Raw genomic sequence first — 22,355 nt, 5'->3', positions numbered from 1 at the left:
TCTATTTAAATTTTAAAATTATACGTATTCCTTTTAGTTTTTTTCTCTATTTTTTCCCCAAATCTAACCGTATGCGATCAAACCATCTTCTTCATGATAGTTTACAGGAAACATTAAATTCTAGTGGAATAGTGGGAAAATGTATATTTTTATGATGGTGCAATTCTCTTGTGTGTATTGTGCAAATTAATTCGTGTGTTTGGTATAACTCTTCTTGTGTGTCAGAGTTGCACCCAAAAAAAATAATAATAATTCATTTGTAGTGTAATTTTTTTCTCATTGCTTCATGTATTTATAGTTTTTCCTAATTTATATGTCCATTGAAGCCTCACAATTTGAAATCCCAATTGATGTATGTGTATATCTATGTATTCCTATATGTTTAATATATGGGTGATTCTATTTACACACCACCAAATCTCTTAGTACACACGATTTTCATACTAATTTTTTTATTACACTTATATCCCTTTATTAAATTACCATTTTGGATATATTTCTAAACCCTACACATCTTTCTTCTCTTTGCAAATTTGGCGCTGGCGTCGGCGTCACCATTTACAACCTCACAGCACCTCCCCACCCCTCCTAGTCACTTCTACCAACCATCTTCTCTCCATAGCACCGTCCTTCTTCCACTCCTTTCATTCTCTCCACCCCTCTGTGAGTTGTTCCTTAGCGCTGCCGTAAACCGACGAAGATAGTAGATCGTGATCTCACAATCACAATTAAGAAAGAGGGAGTGCGAGAAATCACAAGTGGGTGAGAGAAAGCGCAAGAGAGATCGTAGGTGGGTTGCAAAGCGAACACCAGAAAATCTATCAAGACTAGTTCAACTTTGTTGATTCAGGTTCTTCTCCTAGTTTTCTCAATCAGACTAGTCTTTAACAAATCTATCTTCTTCTTTTTCTTCTTCTTCTTCTTCTTCATCTCGAATCATTAAATCAATTCTCTATTATTCTATCGCAGATAGAGAATTGATTCTCTGCATTTCATCTCTTTGAGTAAGCAATGTTGGAACAATCTTCTGTGTATAATAAAAAATGTGAAGCAAATCAAACAAATAAAAATAATGATGTACTGAATTTATTTTACCGAACTGAATAAGTAGAAAAATAGACCAAATTGAGTGTGTGACACTCTGTTCTTAAGACAGATTCGCCCCGCTTCAGTGCTTACGGATGAATGGCGTCTATCTCCCAAGATAAAACAATCTTTACACAAATTGTAGTAGCACTCCAAACAATTTGTACAGCAAACAAAACTTGTGTTCTATACTCTTTGAATTTTCCCTAAAACTAATATGAAGAACAATGCAAAAGAGAACAAAAACAGAAAGAGCAAATGATTTTTTTCTAGAGCTCAGGATGTTTAGACTGCTAGAAATGGGTCTCTATTTATGGGCAACTTGGTGACCATTCAATCTGTCCGAACAGGTACAAAATGAAGTGAACAAGTGCATAATTCAAACTGGACAGATCTGCTGGCAATTTGGAATCTGTTCAGCAGTTTTGAACCTGTCCAAACTGCTGCCGGTTTTATAATTGTTACAAACAGTTTGAATTGGCTGGAATTGGATCGGAAAGGCACTGTTATGGACAGTTTAAAATTGAATTCAAATTTGAATTAATTTTGTCCAGGAAAAAGAATTTTTGGAAAAAAATTCAAATAAATTAATGTTAGAACTGATCCATAACCTACAACCCACAGCCGCGCACGGCACGGCTCGGCTGGACGGCGCGGTGGCAGCATGTGCGTGTGTGGTGGTTTGAGCCAAGGTTCAATTTGTCCATAACTCCTCCCTTCTACAAACTTGGGGTGCCCCTTGGGGCCCAACCCAAGTGTTGCCACCTAGAACTTATATACATACATAAATTCTCTTAAGTTTCCAATGTGGGATAACCATTTCAAGGAAACTCACATTTACTTATTGAATTGTCAATTCCACGAACCCGAAAACGACGTCAACTTCCCATTCACTCATAAATGGATTTGACGAACTATTTGCATCGTGTAACTCACCATGCTGCAAGGAACACGCCACTTTTTTGGACCCACCCCAAAAGACGTGTGGGCCCTACTTAAATTTGGGCTCAAAGTTGGCCCAAAATAAGCCTATAAAACTATATTTTTCCAACACTCCCCTCACATGAATGGAATTTGACGGAGAGAAAATGCAACAATATGATCTAATTACAGAGAGTACATAAATTGGGAATATTCTGCAAATGATAGGTAGCTTTTGGCTTTAAACCTTCCCTTGTGAGACACTATCGAATTTACTAGCTAACTAGTGAACATGATGTCTTGAACTGTTCAGCCATTTGTGTAAACCAAGACAATAGAACTCACACAGTATATTACTAGACACAATTTAGTTCTCACTATTGTGTTCATTTTGGCCTTGAACAACCTGGCCTTTCATAAGTGCTCTAGAGCATTGTAGCCCTTCACAAATCTCACAAAACCACCCAGTTCATCCTCATATAGGTGATTCTTATGAAATGTATCCTGCCATACTCCACTAGGTATTCCTAGATATAAGAATCATTAAATGCTGCAGACATCACTATTTCATCATTGAAATGGGTAGGAGTTTAACTCCCCAGTGATCCTTATGAGTCATACACAACTCAGTTGTCCCTTTGAACCTAGATCTTGGAATCTCAAGTCAACTAGATTGGGTTGCCATTGTGGTGACTTTTATTTAATAAGCTTAAGTCTCATTCCCCTCGATGAATTCTTGTAATAACCCTCACCACTGTTTACTGATAAGCCATTGATTACTGTAAAACTGAGGCTAAATATGTTAATTGACTGACTGACTGAAAATTGAAGTCGAATTGATTGAGTATATTAGTTAAATTGCAATTCTATCTGTTTGCCTGCCAAATTATCTGTTCATGTCCTTGTGTTTAAACTGCTAATTGAAGGCCTTATCGGCGGCCAGATCTGAAATTGATTGATGTTTTGTGTCAATTAGATTTTATGTGATTTTATGGTGTATTTAATTAAAAAAAAATGTGTTTTGGTATGATTAAATTGGATCAATATTGATAAATGGCATAAGTTGCATTATTTACCAAAAAGCCATATTGGTGGGCCACTATCTAAGACATATTGAAGCTTCATTACACCTAAACACAACATTTGCTCTGTCCATTTGAGAGACAAACCGACTGAGAGAGAGAGAGTTAGGAGATTGAATTGTTCTTGAGGGTTTTGCTTGGAAATTTGAGGAAATTGTAGAAGACTTGCAACATTGAGCCTCCATACCCCTAATTCAAGACTTAAGGTAGAATAATTGCCTTCTTAATTGTGTATTTAAGTTCTATCTAGCATGGATCATGATAGTTTAAAGAGCTAAGTCAAAAATTGGAATAGATTGTTGAATTAAGGCTTAATTGTTGCATGCATGTCTATATCCTTGCATTTTGATGTTGATTTCATGGCAATTGGTGCATGCATGTTCATATTATTATTATAGACCATGATTTCATCTTTGTGGGGGCCGAATAATGGAAAGATCAGATGGTGTGTCTTTTTAAGACTGATATTAATCGGCTATATCCTATGAGAACGGGGAGCCGAATAGAATGTATGTGCCGAATAAAGTATAAGTACTTAGGGCCGAATAAAGGAAAGGACAATGATTAAAAAGTAGGCCCAGGCCCCGAGAATCGAGAAGAACAGGTGTAAATACAGGAACAACGGTTATAGAAAGGTATGTAAGAATCACTTCACAAGACTTAGAAAGTAAGCTATCCTGAGTGCCTGAACTAACTTGTCCGTCGGAGTGCTAATTCCGGCACCCCCGACCGGAGTGTTTGTATCTTTTCAGGTGACTAGCTGAGGATCACTAGCGTCTCCTAGGATCCGAAGAGTATTTCCAAACCACATCTCTACAATTGGCACCATCTGTGAGAATACTCAAATACATCCATGGCAGGCGTGACTGAAGATCCTCCGATAGCCATTGACGAGACCGCATAGGGAGATGACCTCACTTCAGCAAATATGCTCAGAAAAGAAACCATCGCTGCAAGACGCGCCTTGAACTTTGACTCACCAACGACCTCAGCGCAAGAGACAATGCAAGCGATCATCGAACAAGCAAAGCAGAATGAACAAAGGCTGGAGCACATGATCGCTGAAAACCAACGTCTCCGTCAAGATTTGGCCCTCGAAGTCGCAAAATCAAGAGAAGCCATACGCCAAGAGCCCGAACGACCTCCGAGGGCCGGTAGACAATGACCTCGAGCCCGACCAAAGGATACCGATAGTGACTCCAACTCATTAACCACGGAGCTCAACAAGAAGGGACGATCCGAAACTTCCAGCTCCTCCGAAAAGAGTCTGCACAGACTGAATGGCCCAAAGAAGCTCCGACAATTACTTACAATGACTCCGATCTTAGCGGCACAATAGTTTCCCACATCGATCCGTTGGTCATTAAATTACGCATAAATCGGTTCACCATCGAACGCATTCTCATAGACTCAGGGAGTACTTCAGAGGTTATGTACTACCAAACTTTTATCAAACTCGGCCTCAACAAGTCAGATCTGTCTCCATCGCCTTATCCATTGTTCGACTTTAATATGAATCCTGAATATCCGTTAGGGAAGATCATACTACCTGTTCGAGCGCGTTCCAAAACGGTCGAAGTAGAATTCCTGGTCGTAAAGCTCCCTTCGCAGTGTAATGTCATCATGGGGCGAACCTGGATACATATGATGAAGGCTGTTCCAAGCACTTATCATCAGCTTGTGCACTTCCCGACAGCCCATGGCATTGAAGAAATCCGTGGCTCCCCCCAATCGGCACAAGCAGAGACTTAACGAAAACCCTATCACTGACCCGATCTGTGGGCTTTGATACTTGTGTATGTATCACTTCTGCAATGTAAACCATTTTTCTTCGTGGCTTCGTTCATCTCTCAAAGTCTCCGAATTCGGAGCCATTTTGGTCCATGACACCTTAGGGCCGATTAAAGTCTCCGGATTCGGAGCGCCCTTTGTGGACGTCACGATTGGCCAAACAAAGTCTCCGGATTCGGAGCCCCCTTTGGTGCATAACACCTTAGGGCCGACTAAGTCTCCGGATTCGAAGCACCCTTCGTGGATGTCACGATTGGCCAAGCAAAGTCTCCGGATTCGGAGCCCCCTTTGGTGCATGACACCTTAGGGCCAATTAAAGTCTCCGGATTCGGAGCCCCTTCGGTGCATGACACCTTAGGGCCGACTAAGTCTCCGGATTCGGAGCGCCCTTCGTGGATGTCACGATTGGCCAAACACAGTCTCTGGATTCGGAGCCCCCTTTGGTGCATGTCACCTTAGGGCCGATTAAAGTCTCCGGATTCGGAGCGCCCTTCGTGGATGTCACGATTGGCCAAACAAAGTCTCCGGATTCGGAGCCCCCTTTGGTGCATGACACCTTAGGGCCGATTAAAGTCTCCGGATTTGGAGCGCCCTTCGTGAATGTCATGATTGGCCAAACTAAGTCTCCGGATTCGGAGCCCCCTTTGGTGCATGACACCTTAGGGCCGATTAAAGTCTCCGGATTCGGAGCCCGCTTCGGTGCATGACACCTTAGGGCCGATTAAAGTCTCCGGATTCGAAGCCCCCTTTGGTGCGTAACACCTGTCACGATTGGCCAAACAAAGTCTCCGGATTCGGAGCCCCCTTTGGTGCATGACACCTTAGGGCCGATTAAAGTCTCTGGATTCGAAGCGCCCTTCGTGGATGTCATAATTGGCCAAACAAAGTCTCCGGATTCGGAGCCCCCTTTGGTGCATGACACTTTAGGGCCGATTAAAGTCTCCGAATTCGAAGCGCCTTCGTGGATGTCACGATTGGCCAAACTAAGTCTCCGGATTCGGAGCCCCCTTTGGTGCATGACACCTTAGGGCCGATTAAAGTCTCCAGATTCGGAGCCCCCTTCGGTGCATGACACCTTAAGGCCGATTAAAGTCTCCAGATTCGGAGCCCCCTTTGGTGCATAACACCTGTCACGATTGGCCAAACAAAGTCTCCGAATCACCTTAGGGCTGATTAAAGTCTCTGGATTCGGAGCACCCTTTGGTGCATAACACCTGTCACGATTGGCCAAACAAAGTCTCCGGATTCGGAGCCCCCGTTGGCGCATGACACCTTAGGGCCGATTAAAGTCTTTGGAATCAGAGCCCCCTTTGGTGCATAATACCTTAGGGCCGATCAAAGTCTCCGAATTCGGAGCCCCCTTTGGCGCTTAACACCTTAGGGCCGATTAAAGACTTCGGATTTGGAGCGCCCTTCGTGGATATCACGATTGGCCAAACTAAGTCTCCGGATTCGGAGCAACCTTTGGCACGAACAAAATAAAACTCGCCAACATCGCAAATAAGGTGCTTAACTAAGCATATAAAAAATTCAGAATAAGACGCAAATATCCAAAATAAAGCTTTTTGTTCAATCAAGCAGTTGTTACATAAACGCAACCCACATTTGAGCGTTACAATTTTTATTTAATCACACAGTTGTTACATAAACGCAACTTGTATTTGAGCATTATAATACCCATCTCCAAACTTAAAAGCTAAAAAAAGGAGAAGACGCATTAGTAAAGCGGCAGCGCCGAATCACCTCCCGTCACCTGGAAGTCCTCTGCGGTTTGCAATTGCCTGAGCCAACTGTGCCCAAGTCCTCCACTGATATCATTGACAATGTCAAGGCAAAGATCCAGGACAAGAAAGGATAAAAACCGGACAGTCGTTGCCTTTCCTTTCGGGGTGATCTGCTTCGACGACTCGAAGATTCATGCCAACGTTTGGACGCCCTACTTCCCATACGGATGGGTCCTCTGCCACGCTCCATGGAAACACCAAGATCGGCTGAACTCCAGTCTCTAACTAACATCCCCACTTATCCCACCACACATGAGTGATTGTTTATCTGCGCGAAGCGCCCACTCCTTTTATTTTCAATACTGGCAGCGATCTCAAGTCCCCAATCCAGAGGCGATTTCATTAACTCTAAACTCCATGAGAAAAAACGTCGGTTGACATTCGCCACAACGTAGTTATCCAAATGAATTTTTGAAGCACGTGCACCGTCCAAAAATCTAGGCCCCGAGCCGAGTTGAATTTGCCACAGCCACCTTACCCACTGGCTTTTGGCTTCCTCAAGTTACAATAGCCTCATTCGGGGATAAACGGCTATCACGTATGGGTCGACCCTGCCGATCAACGTTTATACATTCATTCAAACATACAGAAACGAAACGCATACATACCAAATACGAACTGCAACAAAATATTTATCATAGAACGCTTTTTATTCGATAAAACAGGCAATATATTACATAGTTTTCAACGCGATCTGCGTTTCAACCTTACAACAAGTACACTTATACGGCGTCACCCTCATCCTCACTCTTCTTGACTTCAAAAGAAGAAAACGGAAAATGTTTACTGTGGTAGAATGGCGATGCTGAATCAATGCCCGACGCTCGAAGAGCTTCTGCGGCTTGAGATGCCATGATCCAACTGTGCCTAAATCCACGATTTTCACATCGGCAAACTTCTTCGGCAAGTTTTTCCTTTCTCTTTTCGATTCTAACTTTTCGGCCGTCATGAAAGCCTTTCTCATAGGCCCTCCCCTTTGCGTTCTCCAGTGCGAACATACTCGCCGCCTCACGATCGGCAAGCGCGGAACTGATGAGCCGACTGGTAACCCTTTCTTCCACTGTTAGGTTTCCGTGCCCGGCGGCTTGTGCCTGGGCCGCCTTGGTCTTCCTTAACTCGCACTCAGCTACCTCCGCGCGAGCCTTCAAACTTCGAATACGTTCCTCTTTCTTCTCTATCTCTCGGCGGGCATCGCGCAACCGCATGCCAATTTCATAGGCAGTGTAAAGCCCCTTCACTGCCCCGTGAATGCCTTCGCGAAACACTTTGTAGTCCTGACGACCTACCATCGATTGCTGAACCTCAGAAGAAAAAATTTGTTGAGCAAACTCGACCGCTAACTTTGGGTCCCGCACGATCGAATCTGCCTCTGTCATGGGTCTATTCCCCACAAACACCGCAAAGCTTAATGGGCACGGATTCGAGTCAGATCCCTTTTCAACTCGAGGTTGAGAAGACCTGCCCTGCAACTGCTTGTCCTGCCTGGGCGACCTGCTTCGACGTCGAGGAGACTGACGCCTCTCTCGATCCCTGGAACTCCTACCCCCGGTGCGCGAAGGGTCACCACCTCGATACATGTCGCCATCTAGCTCAGCTAGCGTCTTCGCTTCCCCTCTGCTATTAAAGAAAAGGCTGTTCGACATTCACACGATTCCTTCAAAAGATGGAGTCAACTGTTTACTGTATTCATAAAAGTTGTACCTGTAATCATTTATCCTTCACAGAGGCAGCACCCTCGAGGCAATTTCCTTAATTGTGAAAACCACAATCGCCCAGCGCCGACTGGATAGACTCGCCGGCGCCCGAATGATCATGCCCAGCCTGGGGCAAGGGCCTGATAGATTAATCAATCTATTCGGCTTAGGTGCCCCAGTCGGCTCATGAATTGATTTCAGAATGATCATGCACCGCCTGCGGCAAGGGCGGGATAGATTAATGAATCCATTTGGCTTAGGCGCACCAGCCGGCTCACGAATCGACTTCAGAATGATCATGCCCGCCTGGGGCAAGGAACCTATTCGGCTTAGGTATCCCAACCGGCTCACGAATCGATTTCAGAATGATCAAGCCCGCCTGGGGCAAGGGCGGGATAGATTAAGGAATCTATTCGGCTTAGGTATCCCAGCCGGCTCACGAATTGACTTCAGAATGATCACGCCCCGCCTGGGGCAAGGAACCCATTCGGCTTAGGTGCCCCAGTCGGCTCATGAATCGACTTTAGAATGATCACGCCCCGCCTGGGGCAAGGAATCTATTCGGCTTAGGTATCCCAGCCGGCTCATGAATCGACTTCAGAATGATCACGCCCTGCCTGGGGCAAGGAACCCATTCGGCTTAGGTGCCCCAGTCGGCTCACGAATCTACTTCAGAATGATCACGCCCCGCCTGGGGCAAGGAATCCATTCGGCTTAGGTGCCCCAGCTGGCTCATGAATCAACTTCAGAATGATCATGCACCGCCTAGGGCAAGGGCGTGATAGATTAATCAATCTATTCGGCTTATGTGCCCCAGTCGGCTCACGAATCGACTTCAGAATGATCATGCCCCGCCTGTGGCAAGCCCGTGATAGATTTATCAATACATTCGGCTTAAGTGCCCCAACCGGCCCATGAATCGACAACAAAACTAAGTTTGCCTCCTCAGGCGCCCGAATGATCATGCACCGCCTGGGGCAAGGGCAGATCAATCATGATATTAAATCATAGAAAGGTCAACAGAGTAGTCATTCTAACTAAAGTAGTGAAAGACAAACATTCTACACCAACATAACATCACAAACTACGCATTAGTAGTGACACAAGAAGATAATTTTCATTAATAAATTGAGCGCAGACAATAGCCAATTTATACATGAAAACTACTCGGAACCAACAAAAGTCCAAAAAACAAAAACATACATTAAAAGCGAAAGTATTTTATAAAATTCGACTAACTCCCAGATCAATCCTCGGGGTTAGACTCAAGTGGCTCAATGTCCACCTGCTCATAAGGAATTGGCAAGGCCAATGTAACCCCAGCGGCACCAAGGGCCTTGAGCCACCCGTGTTTGAACCCCCGATTCTCAAACCTGGGGACTTCATCTACGTATTCTTTGAAGGCGGCGCCTTTTCTTGCTTCGAATGCTGCAGAAACCTCAGATTCTGCCTTTTCCTTGGCCGCCTTCAACTCTGCTAACTCAATCTCCATCCTGGTAAGCGCCTCATCGGCTAGCCTAAGTGATTCTTTGCTCACGTTCTCCCTATCTTCGACTTCAGAACGGTGCTGATCGGCAGCCCGAGCCCTTTCTACTTCGGCTTCAGCTCACGCAGTCTCCATAGCGGCCCTCATCATCTCAAACTCGGCCCTGCTCTTTTGATCGACCACTTCCGACTACAAACGGTCAATCCTCTGAAGGGCGTCATGTAGGCGGCAGCCCAAGTCGGCGATCCTGCCGACCGTCTGCAAAACGAGTTGCGATCGTTAGATGCCATAGGCAACCAAAATCAAAACAAGTCAAAGTTCACCTACCAAAAGGGCCGACTGCGCAGATAGAGCTATGGCCACCAAATCCGGCATGGCATGAAAGGACGCCTTGTCAGCTGGTAGGGAGACTGACGCTGCCAGGCTCAAGGCTACCGCTGGGTCGGTAATGATGGATGCATCAGAAGGAATCGGCGTGTCTCTAATCTTTGGCTGAACAATAAAAGGAACAACCACGTCCGATTCTTCTACGCGAGGCCTTTTGTCGGCAAGACTATCTTCTGGACCGGCCTCTTCCTCGGCGCTACGCTTCTTGCCCCGCTCTTCCAAAATCAACCGTTCATCAATGACCGGTTGTTCGACCTCTTTCGCCTTTTCAGCCTCAACAATCTTAGCCGGCTCTTCAATAACGGGTTCGGAAGACTCAACCAAGGCAGGTCCAGAAAGGGTGGCCTCGGTCTTTTTCCGGGTGGCCATACGCTCGGCATTTTTCTTTTGAGCCATCTGTGTGAGGCTTTCCCCAGCCATACCTTCAAAAAAATCGTCGGGTAAATCTCCCAAACCTCTAAAAACATCTCCAAAAGAAAACTCAGCCCGACCCGAAGTGGATGGTGAGGTAGGCTGACTACGTCTGGCTGCCAAGTTTAGGGCCTCGTCAACCTTTTCGACCTCCTCAGCGAACTCTCTGTCCGGTTCGGCGACTGCCTCTACCACCGGCTCGACGTCTTGCCCCGAGTTAGAGGCTTCGAGACCAACTTGTCAGAGACTCTTGAAGCTAGGAAAAATAAGAGCCACAAGCTGTCGATCGCCGGATGGAATTGGAATATTGTCAGCTGCCGAAAAAGTAGTGTAAGTAGGCTCGTATCGAAGGAGTATGTGGGCCGCTCTCCCTTGCTTCTGTAAGTTCGGACAGCCAAAGTATCCGAGTGCAGTCGCAACCTGCGAAAGGACCGCGTCGTCGACAGAAACCAGAATCTTCTTCAAATTACTGCCTGCAAAGACAAGGGGTTAGACACAGGGAGAAAGCCGAGTAAAAGAAAAGTTCAGTAAAACACAAGGAGGCACACGGAAACCTGGTTCACCCTTCCATCTGGGAATAGGGTCTAGGCGATCCTCGCCTTCGCCAAATTCCCAGTTCCCTCGGATATTGACCATTACGTCATCCACACACTTGCCAGAACTGGCGAGCATGGTTACCAAATGATGGTCAGTATCCTTGGCCCTAAGAAAGTACCGCCCAAGCCGACTGGAGGATTTGGCTAAAGCATAGTAGTGCCGAATGGCTGGAACCCCAAGGTCGATCCTGAGGCGCCGGTTCAACTCTATGATCCCCATTACGATCCGAAAAAAGTTCACGTTGGGCTGAGAAGAAATCAGACCCCAGCGGAGGACGGCCCTATGGAATGGATGTAGGGGAAAGCGGACCCCACCCTCTGCAATGGATAGGAGAGGGAATTTTGATCCTCTCTCTCCATATCCAGACTGTTGTCCGTCACTAGAGATAGATGAATATCGTCGGTGATGGAAAAGTGTCGCCGGAATTTGGAGACACGACCCTCAGAAAGGAGGTCTTTCAAGTGTTTGGCCATTTTACGGGGAATAAAGGGTTCACCAAAATGAAAGTGATAAACAAAAAGTAAAATTGCAAAGAAAAGAGAAGAAGACTTACGAGGAACAAGGGAGATGAGGGTAGACGGAGAAAAGTTACAGAGAATGCGAGTCAGAGAAGGGACATCTGCTGGCGGTCCAAGAGTCTCGAATACTCGACGAACTGTGCATTCGAAAGGACTGAAATTTCAAATCACAATAAATACGAGACGTAAGGTTGAGGCGAGAAAGCGTAATGATGAACGAAAATGTGTGCGCATCTTGACATCTATATTGGGGTACGCGAAGCCGCCAGACCTATTTTAACCTTTCCAATTCAAGACCAAACACGCCGATTAACTTCCGTCAACGGGGAGTTCGGGGGGCAATTGTGGGGGCCGAATAATGGAAAGATCAGATGGTGTGTCTTTCTAAGACTGATATTAATCGGCTACATCCTACGAGAATGGGGAGCCGAATAGAATGTATGTGCCGAATAAAGTATAAGTACTTAGGGCCGAATAAAAGAAAGGACAATGATTAAAAAGTAGGCCCTGGCCCCGAGGATCGAGAAGAACAGGTATAAATACAGGAACAATGGTTATAGAAAGGTATGTAAGAATCACTTCACAAGTGTCTGAACTAACTTGTCTGTCGGAGTGCTAATTCCGGCACCCCCGACCGGAGTGTTTGTATCTTTTCAGGTGACTAGCTGAGGATCACTAGCGTCTCCCAGGATCTGAAGAGTATTTCCAAACCACATCTCCACAATCTTGTTTTTGTAAGAGTTGGCTCACTAGAGCATGTATTTGAGGCTTGGAAGTTATTTAAAGTCATGCATGTCCCATGTTTATCTTGTTCATGAAAATTGGTTTGAATTTGGATTTATTTGAACTACCATTGGGCCTTGATTTTACAAATTGAGCTTTGAAACATGTTATACTATGGGTTTTGAGGTGTTTTCCAGAAAATGGGCCCAAAAGGATCGAATTTGATACATTGAAACTTGATTTGAGCTTAAGGTTCAAATCTGGGAATCCCAGATTTTGAACTCACGCTCAAGCGGGGTGACTGGCGCTCGAGCGTGGAAATCGTGCTCCCAGCATTTTGTTCTGTTTTTAAGTTAGCTCGAGCGAGGTAATTTACGCTCGAGCGGGACCTTGTGTCTTACGCTCGAGCGGGTATCGAGCGCCCAATCGAGCGTGAATTTCACCTATCCAGCACTTTTGACTGTTTTGCAGTACACTCGAGCGGATGAGTCTATGCTCGAGCGGAAACCTTTGTCTGTATGTCCACTAGAGCGGAGTAAACTATGCTCGAGCGGGACCCCAGTTTTCTGAAAATGCTTTTAAAGTGCACCTTTGCATCCTCATTTCATCCTAGGCATTCTTAGGCCTAGTTTAAGGCATCTTAATGATGATATAGATGTAGAACCACACCGAGTCTATGTAGGGACTAAGTCTTTGTTTCCCGAATGTGAACTTAGTGTGCGTTCATCCTGTAAACTGTGTAGGCTTGGCATCTGAGGACGCGCTCTAGCTTAACTGTAGCCCAGAACTCTGTGAGTAACAACTGTGTAAAGATATGTTCAAAGATGAATATTTTCTAACTGTTAACTGAACTGCTTTCTGAACTATTACTGTTAACTGAATAAATGTATGTCCTCTATTCTGAACTGTATTGTAGCATCCATAGCAACTACTGTTTACTGTTACTGCTACTGTTACAGAGATCTCTGTCGGTTCCCATGTTTGGAACCATTACTGATGGCCATCATTGACTGCTCGGTCTTTTAAGACCTACTGTTTACTGTACTGCTATGCTAATGGATGTACTACATATGACTATTATGACTGAATGATTGAAATACTGATTTAATAAACTGTTTTCATTACTATAAGGACATTCACTCTTAACCTCTTTACGCAATACGTTATTCACTGGGCTTTAGCTCACTGTTTATATATATATGTAGGTGTACAAGCACTAGACCGGAGCTAGGAGCGTGGGTTGGACTCCTTTTTTTTCAAGCCAACCACTGTGCCTCACTGCGAGGTTCCGAGCCTGCCAAGCTATGGCTTAGGGGTGTTTTAATTTCCCCCGTCTGTCTCTGTATCTGTTTTGTAATACCTGTATAAACTGTTAGCACTGTACTGTACTATTTAACAGGGATTAGGTCCCTGTTCTGATCGACTGTAAATGTTGTACATACTATTCTGTACTGTTCATGTATATACGTATGAAAAATCTTTTTGCATACAGACTCACAGCTCATTGGACATTGTTTATTTACTGTTTTGGCTTCCGCCATGCCCCTGTACTCTGTATTACTGTCTTACTGTTAAGCAAGCCTTCAGTAATCTTGGATTACTGGCCAGTTACTGTGATAAACCCATAGGGGCGGGTTTGGGTCGTGACAATTCTTAACTAACTCTCTTGCTAACGCTTTGGTTAGTGGATCCGCTATGTTATATTTAGACTTCACATATTTAATGGAAATAATTCCATTAGAGAGTAGTTGTCTCACGGCGTTATGTCGACGACAAATGTGTCATGACTTACCGTTGTGTATATGACTCTGTGCTCTACCTATTGATGATTGACTATCCTAATGTATGCATATAGCAGGCACCAGTTTGGCCATAATGGAATATCTTTAAGGAAGTGACGAAGCCATTCTACTTCTTCCCCAGCTTTATTTAAAACTATAAATTTTTGATTCCATAGTAGACCTAGCAATGCAAGTTTGTTTTAAGGATTTTCACGATACAGCCGTCCCACCAAGAGTAAAGAGATACCCACTGGTGGATTTTGAGTCTCTAATATCCGATATCTAGTCTGCATCACAGTATCCTTCAAGTACTGCTGGATATCTAGTATAATTAAGCTCAATGTTATGATCAGAGATATCTTAAAACCCTTATAATTACTTTCTAGTGTTCTACTCTTAGATTACTCGTATATCTACTTAATTTACTTACTGCATAAGCTATATCTGGGCGAGTGCAGGTCAGCGAGTGCATTAAGCTTCCAATAATTTGGGCGTACTCTAATTGAGAAATACTTTCCTGTACATTCTTAGAAAGAAACAAATTAACATCCACATGTGTTCTATCAAGATGATGATCATCTTTACTGAATTTGTCAAGTATTTTCTCAATGTAATGTGATTGTGACAAAGCATATCCTTCTGATGTTTTGGTAATTTTCATACTAAGAATTACATCAGCAATGCCCATGTCCTTCATGTCAAAATGTTTATTCAACATTTTCTTGGTAGTTTTAATTATATCATTATTACTACCTATGATGACCATATCATTCACATAAAGGCATACTATAACATAACCCTTGCTTGTGTTTTTAATATAAACACATTTGTCACATTCATTAATTTTGAATCCATTCGACATCATTGCTTTGACAAATTTCTCATGCCATTCCTTTGGCGCTTGTTTAAACCATATAATGATTTAACCAATTTACACACTTTTGTTTTTTTTCCTGGAATAGAAAATCCTTCTGGTTGTTCCACGAAAATTTATTCATCTAACTCACCATTTAAGAAAGCGGTTTTCACATCCATTTGATGAATTTCCAGATTGTACAACGATGCAAAAGCAATTAGCATTCTAATGGATGCTATTCTAGTAACTGGTGGGTATGTATCAAAGTAATCAAGACATTCTTTTTGTCAAAAACCTTTGTCAATTGATTCATTCGCTTTTATTTTTCTTTTGAAAATCCACTTGTATCCAAGAGGTTTACAACCTTGTGGCAAATCCACCAATTCCCAAGTGTGATTTTGCAGGATGGATTGAACTTCGTTGTTTACAGCTTCTTTCCATAAAGGAGTCTCAGGACTGGACATAGCTTCTTTAAAAGTTAAAGGCTCATTTTCTAACAAAAATGTTAGAAAATCTGGACCAAAAGATTTTGAGGTTCTAGCACATTTACTACGTCTAGGTTCCTCTTCCTCATTTTGATCTATCTCTATCTCTTGCTCTTGTTCTTGATTATGTTCTTGATCCTGACTGGTAACAGCATTATGAGATCTTTTGTTAATATTAGTCTCTTGTCCAGTTTTATTTGGAAATATATGTTCAAAGAATGATGCATTCCGAGATTCAATAATAGTATTTACATGCATTTCAGAATGTTCTGACCTATGAATCAAAAATCGATATGAACTACTATTCATAGCATAACCAATGAAAATTCAATCAACAGTTTTAGGACCTATTTTAGTCTTTTTAGGACTAGAAATAGCCACTTTAGCCAAACACCCCCACACTTTTAAGTATTGTAGGATGGTACTCTCTCATGCCACATTTCATAAGGTGTTTGATTCACTTTCTTTTGGGGTACTTTATTAAGAATATAATTAGCACAAAGTATTGCTTCCCCCCACAAGTTATGAGGTAATCCAGAACTGATTCACATGGTATTCATCATTTCTTTTAAAGTCCTATTTTTTCTTTTAACAATTCCATTTTGCAGAGATGAATAAGGCGCGGTGGTTTGATGAATTATTCCATGTTCTTTACAAAACTCACCAAAAGATTATTCATATTCACCACCTCTATCACTTCTAAGTTTTTTAATTTTCTTACTAAGTTGATTTTTAACTTTATTCTTATATTGAACGAAAGTTTCCAAAGCTTCATCCTTGGTTCAAATTAAACAAACATAACTATTTCTAGAATAGTCATCTTTGAAAGTGATAAAATATTTTTTCTCACCTCTAGTTTGAATTAAAATCACAAATGTCACTATAAATTAATTCAAGTGGCTCCGTACTTCGTTCAATTGAATGAAAATGAATTTTAGTTAATTTTTCCTGAACGCAAATTTCACATTTATAATTTAAAATCAATGTCAAATTTAGGTAAATATTCCATATTAATTAATCTATGCAAAAATCCATAATTAACATGTCCTAGTCTAGCATGCCACAAATTTGAAGACTCGAGCGAGTAAGAAGAAGATGTATTTTTATTAATAACTGAGGGTACAGCGGTCATTATATTTATCTTGAAAAGGCCATCAGACATGTAACCTTTTCCTACATACAACCCCTTTTTGGTTAGTACAAACTTGTCACTTTCAAAAACTAGTATAAACCCATTTTTACTCAACAAAGATCTAGAAACAAGATTCTTGCGAATGCCTAGTATATGCAGCACATTATTGAGAGTGAGATCCTTTCTAGATGTCATCTTTAAAATAATCTTTCCTTGTCCTTCAACTTTAGAAGTCGAAGAGTTGCCTATAAAAAGTTGTTCACCATTGTCCACCACTGAACAAGATGTGAACATCTTTTTGTCGGCACAGATGTGGCAAGCAGTACCAGTGTCCACCTACCATTTTTTAGGATTTCCGACAAGGTTTGTCTCGGAAACAACTGCAGAAAGATTTATGTTATCTGCACCATTGGAAATTTTGTCCACTTCGGTCATATGGGCTTGAGCAGGCTTCTTGTTTGATCTTCCTTTGCCTTTGCGCTTGCTACGACAATATTTGGCCCGATGTCCCTCTTTGTCACAGATGTAATATTTACAATTAAACTTGTACTTCTTATTTTCCCCTCCTTTAGAGCCTTGTGCAGAACTTTCTCCAGAAAACTTTTGTTTCTTTGCTTTTGGAGCATGTTCCACCACATTTGCCTTAGACTCCATGGGATGCTTGCCAGTCCACTTCTTAGAATTGTGGTTATCCTCCTCAATCCTCAAACGCACAATTAATTCCTCCAAATTCATTTCTTTGCACTTGTGTCTGAGGTAATTCTTGAATTCCTTCCAGCCAGCAACTTGGAAGGATTCACTAAGGGACATGCCTTCCGCATGAATGTCATGCAGAATGAGTTAGAGATCTTGAACTTAGATGGTCACAGTCTTAGAATCAACCATCACAAAATCTAAGAATTTGCCAACCACAAATTTCTTTGAGCCAGCATCTTCTGTTTTGCACTTTTTCTCTAAAGACTCCCAAAGTTCCTTTGTTGTTTTGATAGGACTGTAGATGTTATATAATGTGTTGTCAAGTCCGTTCAAGATGTAGTTCCGGCAAAGGAAATCAACATATTTCCAGGCATCAACCACAGCAACCACTTGCCGGTCGGTTTCATCCTCGTTTAGAGTAGGAGCATCCTTACAGAGAAAACGCGCCAGGTTGAGAGTAGTAAGATAAAATAGCATTTTATGCTGCCATCTTTTAAAATCAATTCCTGAGAACTTCTTTGGCTTCTCACTGTGATTGACTGGCACATTCACAATAAAAGAAGGGGTTGAAGCAATTACAGCTACCATACCAGTACTTATTTGAGTATTAGTTTGACCAATTTCAATAGCCATGAATTCTAAATTATAAAACAAAATTATAATTAAAATTTTATACTACACAGAAAATTTAAACCAAACCACATAATTAAATTCTCTAAAAATAAAAGAAACAAGAATTGTAACTTTTATTTTCAATTAATTTGAAAATAAAATAAAATTTTATTTAAACAAATTAATTCCACACAGAAAATTAAATTTCTATAACACTTCAAAAATTAAAATACTAAAACAGAATTTTAATTAATGAAAACTCAGAAATTATTTCTGAAAATCAAATTTAATTTCTGACCAACTTCACAAATAAATATTCTGAATTGTTAATGACTACTAGTATATTACTACTTGTTGTCAAAGAAAATAAACATTATATTACTATTATTTTTCAAACAGTATATTACTACTATTTGTTTTTCCAACCAGAATATTATTTTGGAAAATCACATAAAATAATTTTTATAAGAAGAAGAAAGAGAAAAGGAAACAAACGAAAAATTCTATTTGAACAGAATAATTCAAATATGTCTTAAGATTGTTGAAACAATTTTCTGTGTAGAATAAAAAATGTGAAACAAATCAAACAAATGAAAATAATTACGCACCGAATTTATTTTACCAAAATGAATAATTAGAAAAATATACCAAGTTGAGTCTATGACACTATGTCCTTAAGACAGTTTCATCCTGCTTCGGTGCTTATGGATGAATGGCGTCTATCTCCCAAGATAAAATGATCTTTACACAAATTATAGTAGCACTCCAAACAATTTATACGGCGAACAAAACATGTATTCTACACTTTCTGAATTTTTTCTAAAACTAATATGAAGAACAATGCAAAAGAGAGCAAAAACGGGAAGAGCAAATGAATTTTTTTTTTCTAGATTTCAGGATGTTTAGACTGCTTGAAATAGGTCTCTATTTATAGGCAACTTGGTGACCATTCAATCTGTTTGAACAGGTACAAAATGAAGTGAAGAGGTGTAGAATTCAAATTGGACTGATCTGCTGGCAGTTTTGAACCTATCCAAACTGCTGGCAGTTTTGTAACTGTTACAAACAGTTTGAATTGGCTGGAATTGGACCGGAAAGGCACTGTTATGGACAGTTTAAAATTGAATTCAAATTTGAATTAATTTTGTCTATGAAAATTAACTTTCCCTGCAAGAGTTTTGGAAAAAATTCAAATAATTTAATGTTAGAACCGACCCACAACCCAGCATAGTCGGGCCAGACGGCCGACGGCGGTGGCGGTGTGCGAGTGTGTGATGGTTTGAGCCATGGTTCAATTTGTCCATAACTCCTTCCTGTTATAAACTTGGGGTGTCCCTTGGGACCCAACCCAAGTGTTGCCACCTAGAACTTATATAAACACATAAGTTCTCTTAAGTTTCCAATGTGGAATAACCATTTCAAGAAAACTCACATTTTACTTCTTGAATTGTCCATTCCACGATTTCGAAAATGACGTTAACTTTCTATTCACTCATAAATGAATTTGACGAACCATTTGCACTGCGTAACTCACCACGCAATAAGGAACACGTCACCTCTTTGGACCCACCCCAAAAAACGTATGGGCCCTACTCAAATTTGGGCTCAAAGTTGGTCCAAAATAAGCCTATAAAATCATATTTTTCCAACAAGCAACAGCGAGGGATTGGCAGCAAGCAGTAAGGTTAGGATTTTGGATAGAGAGTTGAAGAATATAAAGGGTAATCTAGGATTTTTCAAAAATTGATGGTGTGAAGTGAAAAGAAAACAAAGTGTTAAAAATCTGTGTGGTGTGTATTGAGAGTTGTGTGGTATGTAAATAAAATTACCCTTATTATATAATCCGCACAATCCCCTCAAGGGGGTGCAAGTAGAAGCGAATCATGCAGTGTAGTGTCATTTTCGTATCGTGTCATATCGAGTTCGTATTCAAAACAATCCATCACTAATACGGCCCATTTAATTAAACGTGTCAATTATCTTGACAATGACCTGACCTACTTATAATCATGTTAATCCAAACACAGCATGCTTAATACACTTAGCAATAGATCATGTTTCAAATTATAACGAATTGTACTACCAAAACAAAAAAAAAAAAAAAAAAAAAAAAAAAAAAAAAAAAACCTTATTTCACATCACATGCATAAGAATAACTTTTTTAAAATCTGTTTTTCTTTTGAAAAAAATTAATTAAACAGAAAAACTAGTTTCCTGGAAAATAAAAAAATAAATAAAAATACTACTCATTATTTCTATATTAATTTTTCTTTCTTGAGGTGAGTAATTTTTATCAAACTAATTTATAGTTTGTAAAACAAATAGAGAGAACAAATTTTAAAAATTAAATCAAACAGAGTGAATAATAAGTATAACAAAAAAAAATATTAATAAACTAACTAAATCAAACAAAGTGAATAAAAATTGTAACATAAAAAATATTAATAAAGTAACAAAATATATTATAATTGCCAATCACATTGACTCACCATTGCAAGTTGTAACTCAAAAATTTATGCCTTTTGCTTAATTGAAGAGTTCTTCAAGATTTTAGGAGAGACAAATAATTTATCAAATTAAAATTAACAGTTAATTTATCATTAATTTAGGGTTGTACTTCATTAGGTATATATATTATATAGAGATTTAAGTTTTAATCTAATGGATAAGAATGAATTACTCAAAATCTTATAGTTATTAAATTCATGTTATATGCGAATCAATAGTGAGTTCGCATCAACATGTCGACGTAAATTTTTATACTGATCAAACGTGCCTATTTTGAATTTTGCGTGTTAATATTTATATTTTTAGATCATATCACATTTTGATTCGAGTCAAAAAATAATTAATCCTAACTCACTAATTACATGTATAATTCAAACCGTGTTAACGAGTTACGTGCCAACTTCCGATCCCTGGGCGTAAGACCTGCAAAAAGTTCTCCAACTTTTTCTTTTCCTTACTTTATTATATGTTTCCCCTTTTCCTACGGGTAAACTAGGTCAATCCTCTCTTAATCAATCGTACTTTGACCAAGCTTTGAATAACTTTGAGATCACTGAGTCTCTCTGGGGAATTGAGGGGCTCAACGTTGATAGCGTAAGACCTGCAAAAAGTTCTCAAACTTTTTCTTTTCCTTAATATTTCCCCTTTTCCTACGGGTAAACTAGGTCAATCCTCCCTTAATCAATCAATCGTACTTTGACCAACCTTTGAATAACTTTGAGATCACTGAGTCTATTGGGAACTGAGGGGCTCAACGTTGATAATCCGGACTTAAATATTTGGACAAAGTCCATGCGTCTCCTAATTAATCGTACTTTGACCAAGCTTTGAATAACTGTGAGATTACTGAATCTCTCGAGAATTGTGGGGTCAAGAGCCTAATTATTTACCCTCACCATACCTTGTTGGTAATAAGTCAAGTGTGTATCAGTGATTGCGTTTAAACAATCCAAAAAAAGAGAGGAGACACACTATTGGATAAGTGAAAGCAGAGAAAATGCCGAGTAAGGTAACGTTGTAGTAAAGGATGAGTGTCATATATAAATTATGATATTTAATTCAATCTTATGAGAGTCTTAATTAAAATAAAAAATTAAAAAAATTACATAAGGAGCTTGTTAAGGGAGTTGACTATTTTGATTAGCTTTTTACTTTTAGCCTAACTAAAAAGTTGTGCTCAGATAGATAGTTGGCTTTTTTTGTAGGTAATTTGATGTTTATGAGAGAAAAAAATGAAATAATTATGATTTAGATGTGATATTTTGTCGTGTTAACTACTTGAACTTATTTTGTTTTTATTGACTATTTTAACGCAAAATCTTCTTTCCAAACAAGGCCAAGGTACAACCAAAAAAACGTTTGAATCATAACTAAAATAATATCATAATCAACATCATCATAAGTCATAACTAACACACAATGTGTATAACTAAATCATACTCAAGTTGTAATTAACATTTGGATAGGTTAAAACCGAAGATCTCAAAGATTGTAACTAGAAGAGAATTTCTCATATATATATATATATATATATTTACTTTTTTAGAGTCTCAAATGTTCTTTTGTTTGTATATGTATGTATATACAATTTGGCAGTTATTAAGCAATTGCTTTACTATTATGTCATTGCGTATTGTTATTCAAACTAAAAAATTAGACTAATTTTCTAAATTCAGTAATGTGTTAAGAATATAATTGGTTAATAATTAAATATTTTCTAATTATAAACCAATCAACTTATTAACACGTTACTAAATCTAAAAAGTGAGCCTAGCAAGTGAATTTGTATACTATTTTTTTATTGA

The sequence above is a fragment of the Camellia sinensis genome, chromosome 2 (genome assembly GCF_055761805.1).
Source record: "Camellia sinensis isolate YWXY chromosome 2, ASM5576180v1, whole genome shotgun sequence".
In the NCBI taxonomy this organism is placed as follows: Eukaryota; Viridiplantae; Streptophyta; class Magnoliopsida; order Ericales; family Theaceae; genus Camellia; species Camellia sinensis.
This window is presented reverse-complemented; position numbering follows the sequence as displayed.